The following is a 16,014-nucleotide window of genomic DNA, read 5'->3' as shown; positions in this document are numbered from 1 at the left end:
GAAGGGAATCCCCCTGTCCAAAGCGCTAGCTGGGTTTCATTGTTCTGTAAGAGGAGTTGGAACTAGATAGATGGAAATGCATTGGAGGGAAGCTATCATCTGGGAGATGGCACCTGTGGACCAATGTACTGACTGAAGCTACAATGTTGCAGTTATTACTGCTGCTATGTTTCATAACTACATTGTTGCAGTAGGCTAGTAGCCTTTGCTACTGTGATAAGACAGTGCAGTGACGTGTGTGTGATTGAGCAGAGCTGCAGGGCCCTTATCTTTGTATTCACAAGCAAGATAGCATTGGCAAACACATTATATACACACACACACACACACACATTATATACACACAGTCTTTACAGTACCACACACACACACACACACACACACACACACACACACACACACACAAACAAAAAAATATACTCATATACAATACACACTAAAAACTGTACTCAAATACAACACACACACCAGGGGCTTAGCCAGGAATCTGTTGGTGGCTGGGCCTGCAAAAATAATGTATAATTGTTTTGTTTTTGGTCAATCTGATTGGGTGGGCCTGTCAAGGCCTACACCCCTGACACACAGTGCACTTTCTTATCTCTGACCTGCCCTTGCAGTGCTCAGACAAGCCCCTCCTCTCTCTCTTTTCAATTCAATTTCAATTTAAGGGGCTTTATTGGCATGGGAAACATATGTTTACATTACCAAAGCAAGTGAAATAGATAGTAAACAAAAGTGAAATAAACATTATTATTTTTTATTTTTTTTACAGTAAACATTACACTCACAAAAGTTCAAAAAGAATAAAGACACTTCAAATGTCATATTATGTGCAAATAGTTAAAGTACAAAAGGGAAAATAAATAAACATAAATGGGTTGTATTTACAATGGTGTTGGATCTTCACTGGTTGCCCTTTTCTTGTGGCAACAGGTCACAAATCTTGCTGCTGTGATGGCACACTGTGGTATTTCACCCAATAGATATGGGAGTTTATCAATATTGGGTTTGTTCTCAAATTCTTTGTTAGATCTGTGTAATCTGAGGGAAATATGTGTCTCTAATATGGTCATACATTTGGCAAGAGGTTAGGAAGTGCAGCTCAGATTCCACCTCATTTTGTGGGCAGTGTGCACATAGGCCGCCGTAGGCAGATCTGCCTCTCAAGAGAAGATGGGTTCTCTCAATAGCAAGGCTATGCTCACTGAGTCTGTACATAGTAAAAGCTTTCCTTAAGTTTGGGTCAGTCACAGTGGTCAGGTATTCTGCCAACTGTGCACTCTCTGTTTAGGGCCAAATACATTCTAGTTTGCTCCATTTTTGTTGTTAATTCTTTCCAATGTGTGAAGAATTATTATTTTTAAAAAAATTATGTATAATTTTGTACATTATTAGCTCAGAAAGTGTTTTGTATCATTACATACAGCCGGGAAAAACTATTGGATATCAGAGCGACGGTAACTCTCCAGTATTACGACCAGGAATACGACTTTCCCGAAGCAGATCCTTTGTTTGCTCTCCCCAGGGCAACTGAACTGATTCCAGCGGCTGACCCAAAACATCGCCGGCGGAGGAGAGGCACTCGGAGCGGCCTGCTGGTTCGATTTAGGAGGCGTGCACACCACCCTCCGCTTCCAAGGATACTACTCGCTAATGTTCAGTCTCTGGTGATCAAGGTCGACGAGCTCCGGGCAAAGATTTATTTCCAGAGAGACATCAAGGCCTGTAACATACTTTGTTTCACGGAAACATGGCTCTCTGGGGATATTCTGACGAAATCGGTCCAGCCAGATGGGTTCTCAGTTCATCGCGCAGACAGGAATAAATATCTCTCCGGGAAGCAGAAGGGCGGAGGTGTGTGTGTTTCATGATTAACGACTCATGGTGTAATTGTAGTAACATACAGGAACTCAAGTCCTTTTGTTCACCTGACCTAGAATACCTCACAATCAAATGCTGACCGTATTGTCTCCCAAGAGAATTTTCTTTGGTTATAGTCACGGCCATGTATATCCCCCCTCAAGCCGATACCACGACGGCCCTCAAATAACTTAATAATAATAATAATAATAATATGCCATTTAGCAGACGCTTTTATCCAAAGCGACTTAGTCATGCGTGCATACATTTTTGTGTATGGGTGGTCCCGGGGATCGAACCCACTACCTTGGCGTTACAAGCGCCGTGCTCTACCAGCTGAGCTACAGAGGACCACCCATACCTTAACTTCACTGGACTTCATGCAAACTGGAAACCACATATCCTGAGGCTGCATTTATTGTAGCCGGGGAGTTTAACAAAGCAAATATGAGGACTAGGCTGCCGAAGTTCTATCAACATATTGACTGATGTACTCTCACTGCTAAAATCCTCGACCATTGCTATTCGAACTTCCGGGATGGTTATAAGGCCCTCCCCCATCCTCCTTTCGGCAAATCTGACCACGACTCCATTTTGCTCCTCCCTTCTTATAGGCAGAAACTCAAACAGGAAGTACCCGTGCTAAAGACTATTCAACACTAGTCTGACCAATCGGAATCCACGCTTCAAGGTTGTTTTGATCACGCGGGCTGGGATATGTTCCGGGTAGCTTGCGAAAATAATTTAGACGAATACACTGAAACGGTGACTGAGTTTATCAGGAAGTGTATAGGTGATGTTGTGCCCACTGTGACTATTAAAACCTACCCTAACCAGAAACCGTGGATAGATGGCAGCATTCGCGCAAAACTGAAAGCGCGAACCACCGCATTTAACCATGGCAAGGTGACTGGGAATATGGCAGAATACAAACAAGTGTAGCTACTCACTCCGCAAGGCAATTAAACTGGCAAAAAATCAGTATAGAGACAAAGTGGAGCCGCAATTCAATGGCTCAGACACGAGACATATGTGGCAGGGTCTACAGACAATCTTGGACTACAAAAGGTAAACCAGCCACGACGCCGACACGACGTCTCGCTTCCAGACAAGCTAAACACTTTCTTCGCCCGCTTTGAGGATAACACAGTGCCACCGACGAGGCCCACTACCAAGGACTGTGGCCTCTCAAGGCTGCCGGCCCAGACGGCGTCCCTAGCCCTCAGAGCATGCGCAGACCAGCTGACTGGTGTGTTTACGGACATATTCAATCTCTCACTTTCCCAGTCTGCTGTTCCCACATGCTTCAAGATGGCCACCATTGTTCCTGTACCCAAGAAAGCAAAGGTAACTGAACTAAATGACTATTGCCCCGTAGCACTCACCTCTGTCATCATGAAGTGCTTTGAGAGACTAGTCAAGGATCATATCTACCTTACCTGTCACCCTAGACCCACTTCAATTTGCTTACCGCCCCAATAGATCCACAGACGATGGATCGCCATCACACTGCACACTGCCCTATCCCATCTGGACAAGAGGAATACCTATGTAAGAATGCTGTTGATTGACTATAGCTCAGCATTCAACACCATAGTACCCTCCAAGCTCATCATTAAGCACAAGGCCCTGGGTCTGAACCCCGCCCTGTGCAACTGGGTCCTGGATTTCCTGACGGGCCGCCCCCAGGTGGTGAGGGTAGGAAACAACATCTCCACTAAGCTGATCCTCAACACTGGGGCCCCACAAGGGTGCGTGCTCAGCCCCCTCCTGTACTCCCTGTTCACCCATGACTGCGTGGCCAAGCACGTCTCCAACTCAATCATCAAGTTTGCAGACGACACAATAGTAGGAGGCTTGATTACCAACAATGACGAGACAGACCGCCTACATGGAGGAGGTGAGGGCTCTGGGAGTGTGGTGCCAGGAAAATAACCTCTCACTCAACGTCAACAAAACAAAGGAGATGATCGTGGACTTCAGGAAAAAGCAGAGGGTGCACCCCCCCTATCCACATCGACGGGACCGCAGTGGAGAAGGTGGAAAGCTTGAAGTTCCTTGGCGTACACATCACTGACAAACTGAAATGGTCCACCCACACAGACAGTGTGGTGAAGAAGGCGCAACAGAGCCACTTCAACCTCAGGAGGCTGAAGAAATTTGGCTTGGCACCTAAAACCCTCAAACTTTTACAGATGCACAATTGAGAGCATCCTGTCGGGCTGTATCACTGCCTGGTACGGCAACTGCACCGCCCGCAACCGCAGGGCTCTCCAGAGGGTGGTGCGGTCTGCCGAACGCATTACTGGGGGCAAACTACCCGCCCTCCAAGACACCTACAGCACCCGATGTCACAGAAAGGCCAAAAAGATCATCAAGGACATCAACCACCCGAGCCACTGCCTGTTCACCCCGCTATCATCCAGAAGGCGAGGTCAGTACAGGTGCATCAAAGCTGGGACCGAGAGAATGAAAAACAGTTTCTATCTCAAGGCCATCAGACTGTTAAATAGCCATCACTAGCACATTAGAGGCTGCTGCTGCCTATTGAAATCACTGGCCACTTTAAGAAATGGAACACTAGTCACTTTAATAATGTTTACATATCTTGCACTACTCATCTCATGTGTATATACTGTATTGTATTCTATAATATTCTACTGTATCTTAGTCCATGCCGCTCTGTCATTGCGTGTCCATATATGTATATATTCTTAAATTCCATTCCTTACTGGATTTGTGTGTATTGGGTATATGTTGTGAAATTGTTAGAAATTACTTGTTAGATATTATTGCACTGTCGGAGCTAGAAGCACAAGCATTTCGCTACACCCGCAATGACATCTGCTAAACACGCGTATGTGACAAATAAAATTTGATTTGAATTATCTTTGTGTTTTCTCATGATTTGGTTGGGTCTAATTGTGTTGCTGTCCTGGGGCTATGTTTGTGTTTGTGAACAGAGCCCCAGGAACAGCTTGCTTAGGGGACCCTTCTCCAAGTTCATGTCTCTGTAGGCGATGGCTTTCTAATGGAAGGCTTGGGAATCGCTTCCTTTTAGGTGGTTGTAGAATTTAATGGCTATTTCTGGATTTTGATAATTAGCAGGTATCGGCCTAATTCTGCTCTGCATGCATTATTTGGTGTTTTACGTTGTACACTGAGGATATTTTTTGCAGAATTCTGCATGCAGTCTGAATTTGCTGTTGGTCACATTTTGTGAATTCTTGGTTGGTCAGCGGACCGGGCAATGGGTTCCATAACTGATTCAAGTATATCATCCTAATTGGTATGTCGAATTTTGATGGAATAAGGCGGCCCTTCTTTCCTTTTGTATCTTTTCTCTCTCTCTCGCTCTCGCTCTCCTCGCTCTCTCTCTCACTCTCTCCTTCTCGCTCTCTCTCCCACTCTCTCAATTTCCATCTCTCCTTCGCTTTCTTTCTCTCTCTCTTTCTGTCTTTTTCATCATGTTAAAACCAGTGGGCATTGTCCTCGGCGGTGAATGACCAGCCTGATCACTAGAAATAGACAGAGATTTCGAACGTTTGAGAAGGTCCCGAGAACGTCGATATACACTATATATATACAAAGTATGTGGACACCCCTTCAAATTAGTGGATTTGGCTATTTCAGCCAAACCTGTTGTTGCTGACAGGTGTATAGAATCGAGCACACAACCATGCACTCTCCATTGACAAACATTGGCAGTAGAATGGCCTTACTGAAGAGCTCAGTGACTTTCAACGTGGCACCGTCATAGGATGCCACCTTTCCAACAAGTCAGTTCATCAAATTTCTGCCCTGCTATAGCTGCCCCGGTCAACTTTAAGTGCTGTTATTGTGAAGTGGAAACGTCTAGGAGCAACTACCGCTCAGCCGCAAAGTGGTAGACCACACAAGCTCACAGAATGGGATCGCCGAGTGCTGAAGCGCATAGCGTGTAAAAATCGTCTGTCCTCGGTTGCAACACTCACTACCGAGTTCCAAACTGCCTCTGGAAGCAACATCAGCACAATAACTGTTTGTCGGGAGCTTCATGAAATGGGTTTCCATGGCCGAGCAGCTGCACACAAGCCTAATATCACCATGCGCAATGCCAAGCGTCGGTTGGAGTAGTGTAAACCTTGCCGCCATTGGACTCTGGAGCAGTGGAAATACGTTCTCTGGAGTGATGAATCACGCTTGACCATCTGGCAGTCCGACAGACGAATCTGGGTTTGGCGAATGCTAGGAGAATGCTACCTGCCCCAATGCATAGTGCCAACTGTAAAGTTTGGTGGAGGAGGAATAATGGTCAGGGGCTGTTTTTCATGGTTCGGGCTAGGCCCCTTAGTTCCAGTGAAGGGAAATCTTAACGCTACAGCATACAATTACATTCTAGATGAATCTGTGCTTCCAACTTTGTGGCAACAGTTTGGGGAAGGCCCTTTCCTGTTTCAGCATGACAATGCCCCAGTGCACAAAGCGAGGTCCATACAAAAGTGGTTTGTCGAGATCGGTGTGGAAGAACTTGACTGGCCTGCACAGAGCCCTGACCTCAACCCCATCGAAGACCTTTGGAATGATTTGGAACAACCAACTGCGAGCCAGGCCTAATCGCCCAACATCAGTGCCCAACCTCACTAATGCTCTTGTGGCTGAATGGAAGCAAGTCCCTGCAGCAATGTTCCAACATCTAGTGGAAAGCCTTCCCAGAAGAGTGGAGGCTGTTATAGCAGCAAAGGGGAGACCAACTCCATATTACTGCCCATGATTTTTGGTCATGTAGCGTATACCTTACTCGGTGCTCACACAAAAAAAGAACCAACTGCCCAGCACTGGGCACGAACTCGTGATGCTCGGAGGTGGAACGCACAGTTTAGACCACTGCGCCAGAACAGTTCACAATGCTCTAGCAAGCCGTGAGAATACTTGATGATAGTTGATGGAAACAGCACATTGTTTTTTAATTATTTTGTTTTGAAGGGAATATTGCAGAATTAGGTTGCTCTTAAACGTTCTGATTGGTTTCATCCTTCAAACTAAAAGTCCCAATATGACATATCACTTTATATTTGTATTTTGGGAGAAATGTATATTTTATCACAATTTGACCGAAGTCATGTCGGAAAAGCGTTCGGAAAAGTAACGTCAGAAGAACACACGAGTGAATACACAGCGTGGAGGTCGATTTTTAAGGCAGCCACCTGCACCTGTCTGATTTCAGAGGGGTTGGGTTAAATGCGGAAGACACATTTCGGTTGAATGCATTCAATTGTGACTGACTAGATCCCGTTCCCCTTCCCCACTGTCCACATAAGCCGGTGAAGACCCACATCATACCGAGTCTTCATTGTTTTTGAAAATATATTTGCCAACTAATCATCTGACCATATCCTGTGATTTCTTTATTCTGTATCAGCCAAAATGTTTTATCACTTATACAGCGCACAGGTTTTTAGCATAGCCCCTTTTCCACCCCTGCTGGATTACCCGTACTAGCTAACCACTTGCAGCCTTGAAACACATCACTTATTAGCAGTTCAGCGCATCAGCATTTCTCGTACTGTTACACAAAATGAAGATAAACCTTTACCATCATAGTAGACATTGAACGTCTAAAACCAAACTGGCTAAAACTCTGTTGTTGGCCGATGGTAGCTATAGCTATCCACATGCTAACCTGCGTGCTAACGTTACTAATGTTACTAGCAGCAGTAACATTAAATCCAGGTATATTGGCTAACACAAACATTGGCTACCATGATATCCTGCAAGCTATATCGGCCGGTAAAGATCAGGCAGTTCAGCAAAAAGACAGACCTTGAAATAAACAATCATTAATCCTATTGGTATTTGACCATTTTCAATTCTGCAAAACGTGCAGTGTTGATAGTTGTTGTAGCTTGCTAGCTAGGTAGCTCGCTTATTCCATCCCCAAACACCATGCTATATCAGAGAGGGCCAGTTCGTTTTGCATGGTCCGGTGCACTTAGATAGCCGGCTATCTTCGTTTTTTATCATTAACTAGCAACATAACATGACACAACTCTTTGGGCACTTTAGTACCTACTTACCTGATTGGCCACCATCACCGAAGCCACCAGCAGGCCGGTCCTTTCTTGATGTTAAAGCCGCAATGTATTGTTGCTGTATGAGTTTTTGATAAATGTAATTCAAATTGCGAAAATAGAAGTGTGTAATTATTTTTGCATAAACTTTTCCATAAAGATCATTTATTTTAGATGGAATATAATCAATCTGTTAGATTTGTGGAATATATATCGTGCAACCTTTCCTTTTAAGCCTTTCCCAAAGGTCTGTCCGTGATAAAGAGATGCTCAGCTTTTTTGACACAACACTCCACAAAGCAAGTCCTGCAGGCTCTAGTTTGATCTTATCTTGATTTTTGATCAGTCAAATGTTCGAGTGCTGAAAAGAAGGACCTAGTTAAGATGCAGCTGGCCCAGAACAGAGCAGCACGTCTTGCTCTTCATTGTAATCAGAGGGCTAATATCAATACTTTGCATGCCAGTGTCTCTTGGCTAAGATTTGAGGAAAGACTGACTGCATCGCTTCTTGTTTTGTAAGAAACATTCATGTGTTGGAAATTCCAAATTGCTTGCATAGTCAACTTACACACAGCACTGACCTCACCAGACATGCCACAAGGGGTCTTTTCACAGTCCCCAGGTCCATAACAAGTTCAAGGAAACATACAGTATTTTACAGAGCAATGAGTGCATGGAACTCCCTTCCATCTTATATAGCTCAAGTGAACAGCCAACCTGGTTTCATAAAACAAATAAAGCAACACCTCACGGCACACCGCCTCTCCCCCATGTGACCTACTTGTTGTGTGTATGTACTGACATGTGTATATATCTGATAGATGCACACACATGTTCATGTTTTTAAATCTATGTCAATTGTAAAGTATTTAGTCTGTAATGTATTTTTGGTTATTTGTCGGAACCCAGTAAGACAAGCTGTGACCATTGGTGTCAGACCCCAGTAAGACAAGCTGTCACCATTTGCGTCGGACCCAAGTAAGACTAGCTGTCACCATTGGCGTCGGCTAATGGGGATCCTATAAAAAAAAAATAATCCCAAACCATAGCCTAACCTTAACCACTCAGAATGAATACCTAAATGTAACCCTTTGGGTTGTGTCTGTTTTAACCCTGTAACCATGCAGAATTTACCCTGTAACCACGTGGAATTAATGCATCAAAAATAGACGTTCATCCATAATACGGCAAATTTCGAAGGGGAACTATGAGATCTTGTTGGAAAACAGCTTCCTCCTTCACTCTTTTTAAATAGCTCTGAAATGACACACACACACACACACACACACACACACACACACACACACACCAATGGAACAAGGCTAGTGACTAGTATACATAAAATAAAAATCCCACACTACCAAAGTTAACCCTCCACAAGCTGGTTCTAACATGCCTCATTGCTTTGACTCAACAAAACAATAATCTGTTAGGACACACACACACACACACACACACACACACACTCCTCAGTCCTTTATGTCTGTGGTTTGTGTTCATTAACATTACAGTGCCGAGAGAGAGAGGGAGGCTTTCACACACTGTCCCCTACTATTCGTACTACAACTGTTTGCACATTGCTAAAACGCTGTACACTATAAATACCTGTACATAGCTGAAAATATAACACTTGAAATGTCTATCTTTTTTAAAAACCTTTTTGAGTGCAATATGTAAGGGCTAATCAACGAGGGGGGCAATGCGTTCTATGGACAATAATGAACGACTTGGAAGGTGCGTTGCATTATTTTCCAAAGAACTCACAGAGCCCTGAGTTGATTATCCCATTTATACCATGGGCTGTAATTGAACACATTTGCCACTAAAAATGTGTTCATACATTCACTGAAGTAGCTAGCAAGTTATTAGATAGCTACTGTAGTTGCTGTGGTAACTAAACAAACAGAACAATGAGCTAGATGTTTCACCGGATGTATAAATGTGAAGCATTTCCACTCACTACCAAATATGGTGAGAGGAAGCCCAGTGGCCGGCAGTGGGAGAAGATGAACGAGGTTTTGGCCGACATTCATTCAGCAAATGTTCTCATCGATGAAACATTTGATCTCAATACAGTTTTCTGTTCCCAAAACTATGTCTCTTACGAACAGAGTGGGCCAAGTTTTTTTAAAAGTTTTTTTTTTTGTAGACTTCACCATTTGCCAATGCTTCAGACAATTGCGTTGTTTAGAAAGGAGTGCAAGGGCGAATTGAGTTATTGCATATGCGCACTTCAGAGTAGGCGTTCCCTAACGGAAATATGCAAATACATGCTAGAACGGGCCAATAGGATCTCGCTAGCTCCTTGCTTGTTCTGCCCACTATGACTAATTTGTTTCCATTGGAATCCACAGGCTGTGGTCTGTATTGGTTTAGTTTATAAAGATTTTAGGTTTAGCATTTTAGGTTTAGCTAACCAAATCATCAGTCCAGCTTGTCATTATGAAAATCGAATTCAACAATGCCAGTAATGTTTTCAATTCGACTTTTGCTTTCAAAAGCCACTCAAACATAGAACATGTAAGAATTAACTATAGCCGTTGAATTCTTCCGTGCAAATAAACCGTGTGTTAAAAGGGAAATAATGCATTCTCTAGAATGCCCTTCAAGCCAATGAGAGAACAAGTATTCAACAATGCCATGGTATATTGTAAAGTGGTTATCCCACTGGCTATAAGGTGAATGCACCTATTTGTAAGTCGCTCTGGGTAAGAGCGTCTGCTAAATGACGTAAATGTAAAATGTAAATGTATATTTAAGCAATAAGGCACGAAGTGGTGTGGTAAGTATATATACCACGGCTAAGGGCTGTTCTTGAGCACGACGCAACACGGAGCCCTTAGCCGTTGCTATTATAAACTGGTTACGTAATTAGAGCAGTAAAAATAAATGTTTTGTCATACCTGTGGAATACTGTCTGATATACCACGGCTTTCAGCCAATCAGCATTCAGGGCTCGAACCACCCAGTTTATAATGACTGTTAAATTCGAATCGTTTTTTGTTGATGTTGTCTTGCATCTTCTCACTTTTGTTTATTGTTTATTTCACTTTCGCTTTATTGTTTATTTCACTTGCTTTGGCAATGTAAACATGTGTCCCATGCCAATAAAGCCCATTTAATTGAATTGAATTGAATTGAATTGAATTGAGAGCGAGAGAGCGTATGTTGCAGACAGAGACAAAAGGGAGGGATCAGGACGAGAGAGAGAGAATAGGCTACATGTAGGCTACACTAACTAAGCTCTGTGTTGTTGACACGTCTAATACATAAGGTTACATCTACCTTCCAGTCGTCACTGTTTGGCTTTGATGCTAGTATTGGGTTCTCCTATACAGCCATGTACAGTTAACTGCCAAAATAAAGGAAAGACTTGTGTAAATGAGGGATACAAAGTATATTGAAAGCAGGTGCTTCCACACAGTTAATTAAGCAATTAACATCCCATCATGCTTAGGGTTATGCATAAAAATGCCCAATTGCCCATTAATTTGGCTACCATGGCTAGAAGAAGAGATCTCAGTGACTTTGAAAGAGGGGTCTCAAATGAGCATAGGGGGTTTAAAGTGTGTGTGTGTGTGTGTGTGTGTGTGTGTGTGTGTGTCAGTCACCAGATCTCGTGGAAGAAGAATGGTGTCGCATCCCTCCAATAGAGTTCCAGACACTTGTAGAATCTATGCCAAGGTGCATCGAAGTTGTTCTGGCTCGTGGTGACCCAACTCTCTCTATTAAGACACTTTATGTTGGTGTTTCCTTTATTCTGGCAGTTAGATGTATCTGTGACTGGCTGCATACAAAATGGAACCTGTTTCACCAAATAGTCCTAGTGCACTACGTTTCACCAATGCCCTATGGTAGTTCACTATGTAGTGGATAGGGTGCCATTTCACGCTGTGTTATGTTGTTTAAGGTTGTTGTCAGTGAGGCCGCTGAACCCTGCCCATAAGGGAAATGGGCAAAGCTTTATAGTACATGTCTATAGACACCCTTAACACTGCATGAAAATACACGTTTCTGGGTTGAAAATTCCAGATCACTTTCCCGCAAACTAACCGTTTTTGGGAGTTATCAATGGCATGTCACACATACACGGCTTTGGCACACCCTACGTGACGTTGGGAAACTAACAGGTTGGTGTTCAGACGACGTGAACGGGTCTGGAAACCCAGTGTGATCGGGTTGAGTATTCACGAAAACTACCAGGAAACGAACAGCGTCTCTCAGGTTTCCTGACAACTTGTACTGCAGGAAACACACACTGTTGTGTGAAAACTCCCAGTCACTCTTCCCCATCGGATTTTAACTCTTGCAAACCTACAATACTCACTCTCCCACCTCATAAATCCCATAAAACCTTGCAGTGAGGAATGTGTCATGGCATGCGTACTAGGTGGTAGAATTGCTAGCTGGAAAATGTTAGCTAATATTATTGCTAATTTGCTACCCCAGTTGCAGTAGTCAACACTAAAACATCCTTTAGGCTTGTTTACAAAAATATAACATTACTCTGTGTTGTTACAATCAAAACATCCACTCGCCAAACTATGGTGGTCCATACTGGACAAACTGGGGACACACACACATTTGCTTCCCTGCAAGGAGCTAGTAGCGTTAAGCTATACAATGCTAGTTTTTCAGACATCCATTTCAAACATTCCCATTATACATTCAGAACCATTTAAAAACCAACCAGTTAAATTCCATTTTTATTGATGGAAAATGTTCAACAATTTATGCACATGAGTAGGCCTAACGTTAGCTAGGTAGCATTAGCTAGGTAGCTATTCACATCACAAAAGTCAAGTCTATTTGTCATATGCACAGAATACACTGGCTGGACGGTAAACAAACTATACAGGTAGTAATTCATGGACTAGTTTGGATGTTTACTTTACCTTTTTATAACAGCATTTTTTTATGTTTGATTTGTTACAATCAATAATTCAGTAATGACTCAAAAAAATATGCAATCAACCGTTTTTTATCACCAGCAAGAACTGCCTTCAGTGGAAAACCTGAGGGGGTTCGCCTGCAAGAGCAACAAGTTCAAAAACGTTGGAAGTAAAGACCCCAAGAAATCGGGTGACTATCCCTAGTGGCGAAAGTAAGAACTTTTATAAAATACATAGCCTACAAGGTCTATGACTGACTTATCTACAAACAAAAGTTTGGGGTCACTTAGAAATGTCATTTTTTCCCCCATGAAAACATACATGAAATGAGTTTGAATAGAAAATATAGCAAAATGCATAGGAAATGTAGTCATTGACAAGGTTAGAAATAATGATTTTTTTATATAAATAATAATTGTGTCCTTCAAACTTTGCTTTCGTCAAATAATCCTCCATTTGCTGCAATTACAGCTTTGCAGACCTCTGGCATTCTAGTTGTCAATTTGTTGAGGTAATCTGAAGAGATTTCACCCCATGCTTCCTGAAGCACCTCCCACAAGTTGGATTGGCTTGATGGGCACTTCTTACGTACCATACGGTCAAGCTGCTCCCACAACAGCTCAATAGGGTTGAGATCCGGTGACTGTGCTGGCCACTCCATTATAGACAGAATACCAGCTGACTGCTTCTTCCCTAAATAGTTCTTGCATAGTTTGGAGCAGTGCTTTGAGAAAATTGGCTCCAATCAAGCGCCGTCCACAGGGTATGGCATGGCGTTGCAAAATGGAGTGATAGCCTTCCTTCTTCAAGATCCCTTTTACCCTGTACAAATCTCCCACTTTAACACTTTTTTAAAAATCTTCCTCTGTCCAGTGTCTGTGTTCTTTTTACCATCTTAATCTTTTCTTTTTATTGGCCACTCTGAGATATGGCTTTTTCTTTGCAACTCTGCCTAGAAGGTCAGCATCCCGGAGTCGCCTCTTCACTATTGACGTTGAGACTAGACACTCTAATGTATTTGTCCTCTTGCTCAGTTGTGCACCGGGGCCTCCCACTCCTCTTTCTATTCTGGTTAGAGCCAGTTTGCGCTGTTCTGTAAAGGGAGTAGTACACAGTGTTGTACGAGATCTTCAGTTTCTTGGCAATTTCTCGCATGGAATAGCCTTCATTTCTCAGAACAAGAATAGACTGACGAGTTTCAGAAGAAAGTTATTTGTTTCTGCCCATTTTGAGCCTGTAATCGAACCCACAATTGCTGATGCTCCAGATACTCAACTAGTCTCAAGAAGGCCAGTTTTATCGCTTCTTTAGCTGTGCTAACATAATTGCAAAAGGGTTTTCTAATTTTCAATTAGCCTTTTTAAAATGATAAACTTGGATTAGCAAACACAACGTGACATTGGAACACAGGACTGATGGTTGCTGATAATGGGCCTCTGTACGCCTATGTAGATATTCCATTGAAAAAGTCAGCCGTTTACAGCTACAATAGCCATTTACAACATTAACAATGCATCATTAACAATGTCTACACTGTATTTCTGATCAATTTGATGTTATTTTAATGGACAGAAAAAGTGCTTTTCTTTCAAAAACAAGAATTCCCAAGTGACCCCAAACTTTTGAACGGTAGCGTATATAGATACATGCAGTAAATAACTACTGTATGGCTGACTTGTTGCCACTAAAAAGCCTCTGACGAAAGCCAAGAGGTCCGCTAGTAAGCTTGAATACAATAAGAGCTACTAGTTAGAGCAGTGTGCTGGTTTGTCTTTTCTTTTGAAGGTACTGCAACCAGATGACTGAGTGTTTTCACCCTACCTTGTTAACCCTTCTCCAGTGCAGTGGGGCAGAACACATCAAGCCAGCACTGAGAGCCTGTATAGCCCCTGTTTTATAGTAGGTGTGCTTTAGTATTCCACAGCGCTAGCCTTAGCTGAGCATCAACCTATTATTTTCTATAAGCCAGTCATTAGCAAAGCTCTCTCTCTCTCTCTGTCTCTCTCTCTCTCTGTCTCTCTCTCTGTCTCTGTCTCTCTCTCTCTCTCTCTCTCTCTCTCTCTCTCTCTCTCTCTCTCTCTCTCTCTCTCTCTCTCTCTCTCTCTCTCTCTCTCTCTCTCTCTCTCTCTCTCTCTCTCTCTCTCTCTCTCTCTCTCTCTCTCTCTCTCTCTCTCTCTCTCTCTCTCTCTCTCTCTCTCTCTCTCTCTCTCTCTCTCTCTCTCTCTCTCTCTCGCATTTGTCATTTAGCAGACGCTCTTATCCAGAGCAACTTAGTTAGTGCATTAATCTTAAGAAAGCTAGGTGAGACAACCACATATCACAGTCGTAGTAAGTGAGAGCACGTGGTGCAGACACAGATCCTCTCCACGCCACCTGGTCGGAGCGACCTGCCAGGTAGGATGCAATCCAGGAGTGTCTAGAGCCTGAGATGCCCACCACACTTACCCACCAGACATGCCATCAGGGGTCTTTTCATAGTCACTGAATCCAGAACAAATTCAAGAAAGCGTACAGTATTATATAGAGGCATGATTGCATGTAACTCTGTTCCATCTCATTTTGCTCAAATAAACAGCAAACCTGGTTTAAAAAAACAGATAAAGCAACACCTCACGGCACAATGCCTCTCCCCTATCTGACCTAGATATGTTGTGTGTATGTATTGATATGTAGGCTACGTGTGGCGTTTTTAAATTCTTGTCTATTAATATTCTGTATTATGTCATGTTTCATGTTCTGTGTGGACCCCAGGAAGAGTAGCAGCGGCTTTCGCAACAGCTGCTGGGGATCCTAATAAAATACCCAATACCCTGAGAGGGTGGAGAGGAGGATCTGATGGTTCATGGTGTTGAAGGCAGTGGATAGAGAGAGCTTTGGCAGTGCGGAGAGCCTCCATGACACAGAGGAGAACCGTCTCGGTTGAGTGGCCCATCTTGGAGCCTGACTGGTTATCGTTCTGAGAGAGATAATGAGAGAGTTGATCAGAGACAGCACACTCGCGTGTTTTGAAAAGAAAAGAAAGAATGGATACAGGTCTATAGTTTGACGTCAGATGAGTCGAGTGTTGGTTTCTTAAGAAGGGGACCGACTGTCCATCTTGAAATGAGAGCGGACGCAGCCACTGGTCAGGGATGAGTTGATGAGGGAAGTGAGGAACGGTAGAATGTCTCCAGAGATGGTCTGGAGGAGGGAGGAGGGGATGGGATCAAGTG

General features: G+C 43.2%; 1 protein-coding gene across 2 annotated transcripts in view; it reads left to right on the top strand.

Annotated features, from left to right (window-relative positions):
* Nucleotides 1-16,014, top strand: part of LOC121584348 (protein FAM214B) — a 54,878-nt gene that overhangs the window by 1,252 nt on the left and 37,612 nt on the right. The window contains exon 1 of one of the 2 annotated variants that reach the window (XM_041900181.2): nt 12,555-13,014. The exons of the other annotated variant lie outside the window; for it this stretch is intronic. The gene's annotated coding sequence lies outside the window, so the exon portion shown is untranslated. Of the gene's footprint in view, nt 1-12,554; nt 13,015-16,014 lie in introns of those variants that run through there. 2 annotated transcript variants of the gene reach the window in all.

The sequence above is a fragment of the Coregonus clupeaformis genome, chromosome 16 (assembly GCF_020615455.1).
Source record: "Coregonus clupeaformis isolate EN_2021a chromosome 16, ASM2061545v1, whole genome shotgun sequence".
Classification (NCBI taxonomy): domain Eukaryota; kingdom Metazoa; phylum Chordata; class Actinopteri; order Salmoniformes; family Salmonidae; genus Coregonus; species Coregonus clupeaformis.
Note: the sequence above shows the minus strand (reverse complement) of the source record. Positions and strands in the feature narration are given on the sequence as shown.